At 45.6% G+C, this 14,616-nt stretch overlaps 1 protein-coding gene across 1 annotated transcript in view; it reads right to left on the reverse strand.

Moving 5' to 3' along the window:
• JAZF1 (JAZF zinc finger 1) overlaps positions 1-14,616 on the reverse strand; it is a 973,043-nt gene that overhangs the window by 867,484 nt on the left and 90,943 nt on the right. The gene's annotated exons all lie outside the window — the stretch shown is intronic.

Raw genomic sequence — 14,616 nt, forward strand, 5'->3', positions numbered from 1 at the left:
TGATGGGCCAGCTTCTAATTTATTGAAATGACGTCACCATCTTCGGTAGATAAATTGTCAATAGTAAGTTGTTTGTATAGGAAAGGGTAGTAGCTCAGGACAGTGCTGTGGGTGCACAGGAAGTAAGAACTCGTAATTAGCTTAGATCGACTATTGATGATTTTGTTGGTTATCTGTAAAAGTAGCAAACGACTTATGAATGTATCTATGGGATTTATAAAGTGTGAACCTAGTTGGGAAGCAACAAAGCGATGTATGCACGGGATGAAACCAGGGGGTTGCGGGCAGACCACCGGGGTAGCAGAGGTTGAGTGGTGCGATCAGCACTGGCCGGGATGTCCTTTGTAGAGTAGGGTTCTCTGGCCTTTCCTGAAGTGTTGGATGATAGAACTTCATGACGATGATCCAGAACGCTCCCCAAATCAGTGGTCCTCCAGCGTGTACCCAATTTAGCAAATACATCGCCACACACATTTAAGTTCGTTAAAATGAAATGGACAAAGTTTGAACTAAGGGTACAAAGCTGCACACCAGGCTTTGGCATGGCTCTATTTAAAGATAAGTGAACAATTGTTATCATAGAGACGTGTCCACCAAAGTAAGTGGCAGGACCGGGTGGATAGCACAGGGTTAACACATTAGTCTTTGGTAAGACAGCACAGGTTCAAATCCTGGTCCCACGCTTAAAGAGACTGTCTGTCCCTGGTATTAAGCGCATTATAAAAGATACATGAATTAATTAGGCAGGTGCACTGTACAATGATGGTGAATAGAATGCAGATAAAACCGTGCACGCAGTAGCACAGTGAGCAAACCTGCAACGGCACTGCGTGGGGTCGGATACCCGGCTCTGCCGCTGGGTCACTTCACACGTCTAGTAAACACTGCCTCCAGGGCGGCAGCAGGGTCGAAATACACCCCTCTACAGTCAAAGGGAGGGCAACATGATGAAGTCATTTCTTCGGCAATCGCCTACTGTAATTGTAAACGTAATTACTTGACATGCCTAAATAATAATTAGATGCAAATGAAGCACGGTAATTATAGGAGGTCGTTCCATACGCAAACTGAAGAAACGCAGGGGCGTAGCTGCTGATAAAGCCGAAACGGAAATCCGTTCATTAACATCCTTGTTTCGCGGAGACAAGCAGCACTTTATATAAAAACATTGTCACTCTGCGCGGGAGGAAATGAGCGGAAATGCCGAGAGCAGCCGCCCGTGGCGGCAAGGAACACTACAGCAGCCGCACGCGTGCGCTCTAGGCTCCCATGATCGAGCCTTCACACATATCAGGGATCCAATGAGAGCCGCCACTGTGAATGTCGATTGCGAATGCAAATGAAAGAGGCCATACATTTCACGGACCGATAATTTGTTTTATAAAAAATAAACAGTGCATTAAATTGTAAAAACATCACCCACGTCCATGCACGGAAGCCCCATAGATACAAGCAAAGTAGAACCTTTATACAAAAATGAACCGGTTCCCTACATAAAAAAACGTTATCATTCAATATACGTTTGTGCACTTTTACTATGTGACTAATACATGCTGCAGCCCCCCTCCCCCCAGCAGGTGATGGAATCCAACTTATCATCTCACTAATATCACAGACCATTAATCAATCATCACCCCTGCTCACATATGTTGTGCAGCCCCTCCCACGTCTCTCCAGAGGTATTTCACCACCCTACTGGAGTGACTCCAATCTGGCGTCTCTTATCCCCTGAGCTCGTTTTAGGATAGTCCCCTCTGCCCCTGCAAGAGCTTGGGCAGAAAGCATCAACACATGTATGAACGCAGGCCACGCCGAGCAAAAGAAGCGGCTTTAAAGTTCTACTTCAGGCACTATCACGAACTGGCCAAAAGGGCATTACACCCATTAATGTCTCTACCACTTTCAGACAGAAGCAGCAAAGACGATCTTCAATGGACGGTTCTGCCCAGGGGCCCACAAAACATTTTCGTGGCAAAACAATTAAAACGACCCCTTGCCAGAGCCCATCGACCACAGTTATATGGTGACCATAAAACATAGGATTGTATCTCTTGGCCCATATCCTGCGTTTCCACCATTCTCTTGAAAGGCTCTAATAACTCTGTGTCTCCTCATTCCTCTTGCTGAAGGCCTGGGAATGTCCTTCTTTTCAGGAGCCATTCTTCTCGGGATTAGGGGTGGATGTTGATCTATATACTAGGCTACAAACTCCCACATAAGCACTTTACATAGCTTAGCAAAGGCACCCCCTGCCCTTGCTTTTATAACTGCTTTGATAACGTTTTGACATAGGAAGACTTTTTCAGTAAGCCATCATATAAGCCTGGGCACAGAGGTGACAAGTTCATCGGATCCGCGATGTATGGAAGGCCTAGTTCCATAGGCACCGTGTATGTGGCTTCTGAAAGCTGGATACATAGTAGATTTTTTTTTATAAATGTGTTTAGTCGTTGGACTGTCTCCTTTTTTAACTATTGGACAGACCCCCTACCAGATTTCAACCTGAAGTTGGATACTGGTTTAATTTGACCATGGTTTTAAAAGCAAGTCTTGAATACGCGCCCTGCGATCCCATCCTAACCGGACTCTTTCCAAACATCAAGGAAGCCAAACATGTAAAGCTAGGCCCGCCCCGGGCTTTCTTCTTCAGCACTGTGTGCACGATTGCTCCCTTCTCAGTATTGCTAATGTGGCCATGATGTTCATACGCTGGTCTGGATTTACCAGGCAACCTTTTTCCAACTTCCTGAGGTCTTCACTTGCTGTTTTAAGAAACCTATCTGCAATATTTCTGTAGGAGGCACATTTTGATATCTCCCTCTTACAGGGATTCATTTGGACACCTGTTTCCATCAAGATAAACAATTAAGAAATAATTTCATTTTCTAGTGCCTAACAAAACCTGAGAGGCATGCTCTTGTATTGCATCATAACAGGACCCTCTTCAGGCTGCAGAAATGACCATAAGATTTGGTTTGGGCAAATGTTGGTGCCAAAAAGGTTTCCTTTCATACTGCTTTCCTGTTCATTAATGAAAAATCAAGCTGGAGGGTCATGCCCCTCTCCTTATATTGCAGTTTCTTTTCTGGAGACCAGGTTCTGAGGATTTATTTTACTTGGTTTTGATTACATTTAAAAAGAAAACTGCCATGGACTCTTTAGGGCATCATAATTAGGGAGCTGCTGTAACTGCTGCTCAACTTTTACACGACTGTGCATTATTAACTGTAAGGACCCTTTTCAACCAGCTCATCAGTTAGATTCTGTCGGAGCTTTGCGCCCTCTTAATACTGTGAGTCGATGGAAGTTAGAGCTCTGTCTCGTGACAAAGAGGTTGATCGACAGAAGATGCTTGATGCTGAGTATTGGAGACAACTGGTTTAACTGCCATTTTCTCTGGTGAAGGCACCTATTCCGTGTGCCAACCTACAGATTCTCCACTATGGCCAGTTGGACTACAATCGGGCCGATGTGCAAGTCCTTGCCCCATTCCCAAATCAGGCACAATCAATGGGAGTGAGTATCATCGTGCTCGCCTGGAAGCAAGTGGTGGTTGGGTTATATGGCCAAGAGTATAGCTAGCAAGTTAAGTGATGACCTATCACAGGGGCTGGTCTACGCGTCAAACATTTGAATCCCGCAGCACAGCCGATTCAGCCCTTCATTCTTTCGACTTTGATAAATTGGCTAGGGTTAAATTGGGTAATAATAAGACTTGCTTTTACAGTGCTTGGAAGCGGGAGGAGTATGGCATGAAGCGCTATTTTAGAATAAAGAGTATGCATGGTGTAAGGAAGTAGGTGGTTGAAGAGGCCACAAGGCCTAAAACCATTAAGTACAGACATTCTTACACCAGGTAGAACTGTCACTGGGGGCTGAGATCCTCCCGGAGAAGGTGTGAGAGGAGACGGGGAGTGACGGAGAAGTGGCACTGGTGCAGCACTGATTTCAGTTTAATGATCGTAGACAGTTGATTTTATTTGGGTTGTGTATATGATACTTATACTGTAGGGTACATATGTGATTGTGATCTTTCTGTGGGCTCCCCAGGGTGGGGAAGGGAGTAAGGAGTTAAGGCACAGTTATCCGATTAAGCGTGTTGTTACCATTGCACATAATCGGGCAATTCACCTGCCAGTGGTCGGTTCCTTCACGCTGTCATCCAGCGATTGCTCAAATGAAACCCAACTAAGACTTTCTCATGATGCAGGGGGTGATATGGGTTTCTGAGGTGGCTGCATGAATAGTAATGCATTAAACCTGTAATTCTGTTTATGAAAAGGAAGTCTGCTAATCAGACCTACCTTTGATAAATGTTTCATGCCAAAATTATAGTGCACCGAAGTGTCTTGTCTGAGACATCCTCGTAGTTCCCTCAGCACCAGTCCTGCAGTGGCACAGGGCACGTTCAAAGGTCAGCTGCTGGAACTCAAAGTGACAGCACGCAGAGGTGGCTTTTTAATCCTCTGAACCCCTGTTTCCAATTGTAATAATTCTTTGCCTTAGGCCATCTGGCGGCACTTAAATCTTTACATATAAACCATTTCTGGTTGTGCCGTGGTGATTACTAAGAGCGCACAATTTATTTAATTATTTGTTGTTCATGAAGCGCCTACACAACAAATGGTGTTTCAAGGCGCCACAAGACAAAAAGGGGGAGGGGACAGGAAAGAAAACAACAATAACTGTCCTACTAGTCCTTGTGTCATTTGGATTGTGCAAGTGCAGTAACAAGAAGTGCAGGGGGAGGGGTAGTGGGGAAGGGGGACGTGACGGTCAGGGAGAAAGGGATAATGCTAGGGTGGGAGGGAGGTGCAGGATCAAGAGGAGGTATACAAGTGCAGGGAGAGGAGGAGGGGAAGAAGAGTGCCCCTGGGGCTAGGCAAGTGCTAAGGGGAGGCCAAGTGAACAAGTGCTAGGGGATGCAGGGAGTGCAGCAGGGATTGATGACCACATGCTAAGTGTGAGGACGGGGGTGGATCAGGCTCGGTAGGGATGCACACCCCGCCAGGCTAGTCAGGGGAAAGGGACCCAGAAGGGCAAGTGCAGATTAGCCGTGGGTGTCAGGAAGACAGGGTGCTGTGGTAGACTGGGCGAGGAGGGCCTGGTGCCCTTTAAGACGCAGAAAGGACCAGGCAGCCAGTCAATGCGGCAGAGGGGGGCATTATACAGCCATACCAATTTTATATCACACTAGTGTCAGCTTTGTGAGCAGGGCCCAGCTATAACGGGACTGAAGTGTGTTGGTGTCTGGTCTGACAGTTTTACAGCCGCCATGTGGAATAATGATAGGAGGCCAACTCTTTGATTCCCCACATAAATACCAACACTTTGCTCCAAGGGCAAAATAACCTCCTTCCTGGGAACCAGTGCTTCAAGGGCAGCACTGACATAACAAAGCCACTCTCACACAAGGGGGCTGACCACTGGAATCTCTGTGAAGTCAGCACACATGGGAAGGGAGCAGAGTTAAAATAGCTGAAGAGAGGTTGACTGACAGCATGGTACCATGTTGATTTCTGTTAGGGCTCTCTACCACTTCCTGTTGCACCCATTTCCGGCAGGCAAAGCGCTCTGTGTGTGATGGCAAAAGGCACAAGAGCCTGGATTGTACCCCTTACAGCTTTGGACCAGTCCTCTGCTATTTAGCCTTTATAAGGGAGATGCACCCCATTTTTCGTTGATTCATCTTTTGAATCTTACAAGAAGACAGATTCACCGGACCTCTGTGGGGAATACAGCCTCCAAGTCCTCTGCCATGGAGATGAAGACAAAAGGCCTCCAAGGCAGAGACAAGCTCTGCTCCTAACCAACCACAGAGGAAAGTGGGGGTGAAACTGCTGTGTGGACAAGACTTACTGCAACTGAGGCATTGCTATGCAGGACCCTGCAACTGAAGGCGACTGAACCACTAGAAGTGCCTTCTACAAACCTTTCGGGTTGGGAAGGGCAGACAGAATGACTCACCTTTCCCCTGGTCACCTAGACCTGGGTCTCCTAGCAACCCAGAAGTCAAGGAACAGCCCTGTTCTCCACCTTGATCTGCTTGTGAGCTTCACCGACACAAACATCGCCTGCCTCTCCCAAGCTACTTTATGCCCCGTGCCGTTGCTGCTTGGACTGCAGCACGTGTTACCCAGTTGACCAGCTCTCCAACCCGATGCCAAATCACTGCCTCAGAAAGGGGCTAAAAGCCCAGCTCAATGTTGCTGAGTGCCACAATCAGGAATTAAGGTACTTTGAAGAGACTCTGTCCCTGAGTCCACTTTTGTCTGCATTTTAATTTTGGCATTTGGGCATTTAGGAAACAGGTGTCTGATTAGCAGACCTCCCTTTCAGAAACAGAATTACGCACATCATTTTATGTAATAAAAATAAAAAAAGCTCTGGCTATTCCACCCTCACCAGATGGCATTCTGCCAGACAGGATTTTTCATAGACGATGTGGTAGGTCCAGGGCTTTAAGTGGGGTAAGAAATCGAGGGGGGGGGCCCTCATTTGGGGGCGTTTCTTGTGGGAGGGGCGTGGCCTAAAAAGTACGCAAATCGCAGGGTATACACACAAATATATATAAATGTTATATATTTGTGTGCGTACCTTACGATGGTTTGTGTACTATGCAAGCCATCTTTTCTAAACATAGAAATATGTAACGTATTTCTACGTTTATAAAAGATGGCTTGCAAAGTACACAAACCATAGTAAGGTACGCACACAAATATATAACATTTATATATATTTGTGTGCATACCCTACGGTTTGGCTAGTTTTCAGGCCATCTTTTTTTAAACATTTCAGGTTTATAAAAGATGGCTTTAAAAGTACTCAATTCAAGCCATCTTTTATAAAGCTTTGACTACGGACAAAATTGTCCGTCGGCAAATCTTTATAAAAGATGGCTTGAAATGTGTACTTTCAAAGCCATCTTTTATAAACCTCGAAATATGTCGAGGAATCCCCAGGTTCGCCGAGGGTTAAAGACGCCTCGGCGACCTGGGGAAACAAAGGGACAGTAACTGCCTCTGGTGACCTCTCGTGCGAGGGGTCACCATATGCAGTTACTAATAATGACGGCAGCTTGCCTGACTTCATTGCAGGCGCATCATCCCGTCGCGGCTGCGGCATCGACGGGATAATGCATCCCGCCAATGTTGTGGTAGGACGGGGCCCCGGCTTCCCACTTTTTGGAGACTGCCGGGGCCCGGCCCCGGCAGCGCCCAGCCCACTTTAAGCACTGGGTAGTTCTACATGTTTTACGCAGAGAATGGAGGGATTCTGCACGTTTATGGTAAAGCCAGTACAGTCTGTATTTTTGCGCACAGGATACAAACACTGTGCAAGAATTACTATGCAAAAATTCAACATTGAGCAGCAGCAAAAAACCCAAAGAGAAACTAAATGAGATGACCTCTTCAGGTGTTTCAGCCTGATTCCCAGATTTTAAAGTGGCCATTTTTGTTAAAGATCTTGACGAACCTTGATACCTTTCAGTAGATCAACAAAGTTATCATTACAAAGCTCTTTCACAAAAAGTTTAACATATAGACGATAAAGCACCGATTAAGGACAAGCAGAGTTGGCATGGCTATTGTGAGCTCATACTCAGCATACGTTTCTCAATGGAACAAAATGGTAACCGTGAAACCACATTGTTATGGAGGTGGAAAAAAGAGATGATGACTGCAACTCACGCATGAAAATCCAGTTACGCGAAATGATATGGTTGGATGGCCCAGGAAAACTGTGAATAGCAGACTTTAATGTCACTGCAAATCAAATAAAGGATATATGCCAAAAAAGGTTCCAGTCAAAAGCAATGTTCATCCTGTTAAAAGAACCCTTTCATCGGCATGGTGACATGGGAAAGGTCAAGTTACTTTACCAATGGCTTCACTAGGACACTGCACATCTAAAACTGTATGTGCAAAGTATAGTATCCTTTACCCTACAGTACGTGGCTTTTGTTTCCCGCAATGCACAACAGTGTTCCTGTGCAAGCAGAGAAAGACACACCACATAGCTCGCACCCTTTTTTTTAATTTTTATTTTGTAAAATGTGCGTTTATTGAGTTTTAATATAACAGAACAAACAGAAACGTGTTTTTTTGCACATGAATGGATGAGGGTGATTCCATAGGAATCCATGTAAATGTTACTTTCGCAATTTGAACTCATAGTCGCATCCTTCTCCAGTCTTTAGACATTTATGATACAATTCTAAGCATAAATGCAAAAGCGTGTCCAGAAAGAAGAAAACGCAAAAGGTGAGATTTCAGCAGACAGAAACCACAGGTAAACTACAGAGAGTGAGGCAAAATACCTTCTATCCTGTGAGACACACAGACATGCCAGATGCATTCTGTGGTCAATTGTTTCATCGCGTTGTTGAGGCTTCCATGGACCAGACCTTGTGAAGGACGTAGGCTCCATTTACAAAAGCACTTTTCAAATGCAAACATCCCATTGGAAAACGCTTTGTAAATCAGGCGCCCTGTCTTGTCCTTGCAATAGGGTGACCAGATTTTTCAACAAAAAAACCCAGACAGGTCATAGACATAGAAGTAGGACTACCATACATTTAAAAAAAATATAGTCCTACTTCTATGTCGCTGCTGAAAATGCTTTTCACGCCCCCATTCGCGCATTTAGAGTTGCGCCGGGACCCGATTTCGGGATTTCGAAATCGGGTCCCGGCACAAACAGGGAACTTGGGCACCCACCCTTGCAAACCCTGGATGCGGTTTGCAAAATGAAAAAACTCCCGGGACCCCGGGACAGGGGGTGATTTCCCCGGACTGTCCTGCGAAAACCGGGACGTCTGGTCATACTACCTTGCAAGGGCTGCATGACCAGCCATTTTCAGAAATATGCGTAGCAAGTGATGGCATTTCTAGGTATTTTGACCATGCAACGATCTGAAATAGTCTGAGGACGTTTATGCGGGGGGTTACCCAGTGGCAGCTGGTGATTTTTTTGAACTGGCGGGGGCGTAAATATTTGCCACAAATATGCACAAGCAACCAAGTGCAGCTAGGGAGCCTGAGCCAATCAAGGACATTTCGAGGGGTCCTCCCCCCTGAAATGATTAGATTTGTATTTATTTAATATTTATAAGGCGCCTATACACAAGAGTTTCCAGGTGCCACAAGACAAAGGGTGGGTGGGGGCGGACAACCGGATTGAAAACAATAACAATAATGGTCCTAACAGGCCTTGTGCCATTTCTATCGTGTGAGTGCAGCAACAAGAAGTGCAGAGTTAGAGGGGAAGAGGTGTGGGGGGGCATGGGCAGGAGGGCCCAGGGTTAGGCAAGTGCTATGGGGAGCCCAAGAGGGCAAGTGCCAGGGGATGACGAGGAACACCGACTAGTGCAGGGAGGGGAGTGTACTGGAGTCAGGGGGGTGCCAACCCTCCAGTCTGGTCGGGGGGGGGTGGAGCCCGGAAGGACAGTGCTAGGGTGGGTGAGTGCAGGGGCAGACTGGACGAGGGGGGCCTGATGCACTGTAAAACTCATAAGGGACCAGGCCGCCAGTCACAGCAGACAGACGGGAGCTTAGCATGGGAGGGCGAGGTGAAAGGTGGACGGAAGAGAAGAGCAGGATATTTAGCCAATTCCGGAAGTTAAGGAGATCCGGTTCAAGTCTGAGAGATGCAGGGAGGCCATTCCAAAGGGAGGCTCCTGCTGAAGATAAAGATCTACCCCCACCCCAACTATCTGCTTGGAGAAACGACAGCTCTGCATAGAGTTGCAGCTAGAGGACCAAAGTGCTCTAGTCGAGTGGTATTTAGGGAGAGAAGGTTGGATGTAGTGGGGCCCCAGGCCATGCTGCAAAGGGTCTTGAATTTAATCCTTGCACCCACCGGGAGCAAGTGGAGAGATATTGGAGCTAGAGAGATGCGGTCCCTGGGCCTGAGGCCAAGGATAAGTCTTGCAGTCCTATTCTGGATTAGTTGGAGGGGGACATGAGAGCTAAGAGGCAGACTGAGGAAGAGGCTGTTGCAGTAGTTCAACCTAGAGAGGACCAGAGCTCTGGAGACATTGAGCTTCTGCGGGAAGGTGAAGAAAGGGAGAATGCCGCTGAGGAGGTGGAGCTGAAAGTTGACCTTCTTGGCAAGGGTCATGATGTGAGGGGAGAAGGAGAGAGAAGAGTCAAAGATGATCCCAAGTTTTTTAGCCTCACAAGATGGTGAGGGGAGGGGACCCAAGGATTAATAATATGTTAAAATGGTGCATTATGCAGCACATACGCTGTGAACAATTAGATAAAAGGCCAGTTTTCCATCGGTTTTGCAGGGTAACATATGACCAACAGTGCAAAGGAGTATTTCCCAACACAATTTCATGATGCTTTCCCCCACAATATATGTCAGTATGAAAAAAGTTCATACTGGTGTGCCCATACATTTCTATTTCCATCTGTAGCTGCACTAATATATGCCACTATTCCCATATAAGAACATATACATGTTGGCTTTACGCATAATGCCAGTAATGATACTATAAGAACATGTCCAAGCTAGCTCTGCCAATATATGCCAGTATTCCCACACTCGACTATATTCCTGTGAGCATTGTCATTAAACATTCCATGTCACAATAAGAAATCATATCCAAACTGGCTGCACCAATGTAGGCCAGTCTAGATATTATCATTTAGAACTCATCATGTTTGCTTTATCATCGATGTGCAGTAAAAAATGCCATGCCACAGAAATATATTATATATGGGATAATGTACCCCCTATGGTACATTATAAGGATATTGCAAGTCATCATGAATGTTTCAGACCGAATAGAGGAACAAGGCCGAAGGCCAAGTTCCTTTACAAAGTCACGGAACTCCAAGGTGACTTGCAATATCCTTTTTATGTGTGATTGGGGGTATTTTATTACTTATAATGCATGGCCACACACTGTCATTCCCTTAATACCTTGTCTCTTGCGTAATACAATGTAAGAGATCTTCCATTTGCTGATCAATATAGAATCTGTTTGGATTTAAAAAGCAAAAGTGCAGCTGGCAATGTGTAGCAGAACAACATTCTAAACAATTTAATAAAATGTACTGAAAAGACGTTCATGCAGATTCCTGCTCATACAGTCCCTTGTCAATGACCAGCTGCAATGTGTCACAGAAAACGACTCTGTAAGCAAGGAATTTGAAAAGCTTTTCACAGCTTTAATTAAGTGTTGCAGTGACAGCTGAAATTCTCTCTGCTTGCTCAAGCAAGAGAGACATTGCGATGTTGCAGCTGAAGCGTTATAACTGATTACAGACCAGTTGTGTTTTCATGCTCTTATTGCAGGTCAGTTGTGATGTCACAACTTGCCTGCAATAAGAAAACGATGTCTAGAGTTCAATACAGATGTTGCAGGCTGCCATCTATTATAGTTAGACTAGATGCACCAAAATACTGTTCTAGCCAAGTGATAAAACATAACATACTTGCTTTATCATGGATGTCTTGTGCAACCCATACAACAAGCCCACAGGCTTCCAATACCTAAAGCTAAAGGTAGTCAAGAGGCATAATCCTCACTTATAATGAGGCAACTCTAAAGCAGATGGAGACCAGCTCTATAATCCTCACTTATAATGAGGCAGCTCTAAAACAGATGGAGACCAGCTCTGTAGTCTGATGCTACTGGGCCGCAGGGCAAAATCATTAGCCAGCCAGAAAGCCTGTACACACACGACCTACTTGTTAAAGGTGTTCACAGTTTCTTGACAAGTTTTTAGTTTGTGAAGAAACAGTGAACACCTTTAACGGATGGAATGAGCATAATTTCACCCCTCACTTTATGACGCAGCTTACACAGGCTCGAGTGTAGACTGCATTGAGAGCAGAGTCCCGCCTCCTTTTTGGAAACATCAATTAAGTGGAAGGTTAAAACATCCCTGTGATTCCCCTTAAAAAAAAGGAAGGTTATAAATTATGTGGCCTTCTTTTTCTCACAAGGGAATCACAGAAACGCTTACTATAAATTGTACTGCGTAGTGCATTTACATATCACATTCAGTAACACTCGGTAATTTGAACTTTTATGAGTCAGAGACGATACGACTCACTCATTAAAGTTCAATTAAAGTGACAACAAAGTGTAAATACAGCGTACATTATATCTCTCGCAATGACATAATTTAACCTTTTATAAAAAGTACCAGTCCATGAGGCTTTTCTTGACTCTACAAAAGCATCCCGAACTGGCAGAGCTGCTTTTAAAAAGCAAATTATGTCCACTGACAAATGTGCTTTTACATCTCGCAAGACCTGACAGGATCAAAAAAGTTTAAATTATGTTGCTGCAAATCTGCTTGACTCGCGTTCACATAATTTAAACCTTTTGAGTCAGTAGACAACTTTAAAAAAGTATCACGGACTATTGATGCATAACTTACCAGAGTAATTAATCATGAAATAAATGATTACTCGTCCTCGGCGCTGCCGAAAACGTCAGGATTACCGCATCGGATGGGCTTTTGCCCGACTTGGCACGTGCATTGGGAGGGGAATTTTCTTCCAGGAGCCTGTTGAAAGTGTAGCACCAGTCAGTCACGAGGTGAGGGAAAGTGGAGGCGTGGACTGGAAATCAGATCCCGCCTAGTGCCTCCCTCAGCTTGTGACATCACGCCAGCATCACTTTACCCCTCACCTATCCTATCTCTAACACAGGCTGGGGTGGAGTCAGCAAACTGTAACCCCACCCTAGCCTGTATGAGACAGGATAGGGGGCAGGGTGAGGTATGCTCCCTTGAGGGCGTTTCAATTTGAACGCCCCCAGGCCTCCATTTGAGCCTGGCGTGGAGACACTTTGATGACTCAGCCGGGCTCATTCTGTACTGAGCATGTCCAGTGGGGATGGCTCTTAAGAGCACTCTCCCCACTGCACTGTGTAAGGAACTCATGGTGGCAACAGAAAAGACAGACACAAGTAATCACGATTGAAGGGTGTTTATTTAAACAATATGCAGGTTGGTAAATCGTCTAATCTAAACCTAAATCTAAGATGGGAGCAAGAATCGATCATCAAATGAAAAATAAGACAGTCCTTGTGGCGTCTTGTCAAAGTAAAAAGGCCTACACTAAAAAAGCCTAATGCCAAATCCTTACAACAAATTACAGAAAGAGTGTGGGATACTGTTTTCAATAAAGAAGTGGTCACAAAATGACAAGTAAGGATGTGAATGCCAGGGATCTCAGCACAGGACGAGATGGATCTCCTGAGTACAGCACACACTCAAGCTTGTCCTGCACGAGCCGACAGTTCAGTTCCAGATATTAGGTTCTTCGATGGTTAAGTCTCTTTGTAATAAAGTCTCTTGCCTTCGAGGGCCTGATCATTTCTACAAACACAAAGTTGTTTCACGGATAGCTTTGGGTGACGACTTCACCCCTGGGTCCCCCTCTTCCGGGCACAAACCCCAAACACAAAGTTCTTATTTTACGTATAGCTTTGGGTGACAACTTGACCCCTGGGTCCCCCTCTTCTGGGTGCAAACCCCAAACACAACCGTTCTTTTCTCATTGAACTATGGGTGGTGACTTTCCACTCCAGATCGCTCTCCTTTGGGCTCGGACCCCTTTTCAATCATCAGCCTCCCTCCTTTGAGTTCACAATGGCTTTCCTTGTACTTCCAAATCACAATGTACGTTTAACATATATCATTGTGGACATCTCTCTACCGGGTTCACTCTTGTCAACACAATGTTCATGGGACTTCAGATTTTGTGCTCTTTTGTTAGCATCCCTCCGCCGGGTTCACTCTTGCCGACACAATGTTCATGTACTTTTCAAAACCATGTGGGATTTATTTCCCTTAGTTTCTCAATCATCTGCCGGTTAAAGACTTTCGACTGTACAGGGGATTTGACAAGACCCCCGTATGGCCACTTTGACCCCCTTCCACCTTTTCCTAAGGCATTCTGGATACTGTAGTTCAACAGCAGGGTAATCACCTAGCGTTTCTCACATGGACACCCACGTGGTGTTTGGTTCTGTTATACTGGCTTTCCCCTTTTCCTTCTATCAATAGTTCTTTGTTTATCCAAAGTTTAATTAGCCTCTTGCTGCTTTCGTTCAACACAGTTCGGTTTCTTTATCAGCTATCCACTCAACTCACCAGCTGTGATGAACTGCTTTACTTTCTTGTTTTTAGAGTCAAGGCCGATACCATTGGGCCATGCATCTCTCCCCGGCTTGGCTGTCAGCGGAGGAGGCACCCGGGCACCGTTGATATCTGCTGCTACACACGCTGGCTATTGTCCGCGGCCTTATGATTCCTTCTCTTGAGACTTCATGGGCCACTGTCGATAAGGACAAGGACACTTCTCCCCTTGGTATCCTGTCGACTTGCGCTGTCTTTCTCCTTCTCTTGACTGCCGTGCTGAGTTAGCTCTAACGTCGTGCGGTCTGCCTTGCTCGTCCTGTGCTCTTGTGCTCCACCTTTTATGCCTGTGGGTAAGGGAAAGGGCCATTAGGTGTCTGTGATTCTGGTCAACTGTCTGACTTTGCCTGACCCTTGTATTGGGACATGTCAGGTAAACGCTCTGGTGTTAGTCCGTTGTCTTTCGTGTTGTGCAAAAGTGTTCGTGTAGGAAAGGGGGGGGCAGTGT

The sequence above is a fragment of the Ambystoma mexicanum genome, chromosome 2q (genome assembly GCF_040938575.1).
Source record: "Ambystoma mexicanum isolate Mex_15411 chromosome 2q, UKY_AmexF1_1, whole genome shotgun sequence".
In the NCBI taxonomy this organism is placed as follows: domain Eukaryota; kingdom Metazoa; phylum Chordata; class Amphibia; order Caudata; family Ambystomatidae; genus Ambystoma; species Ambystoma mexicanum.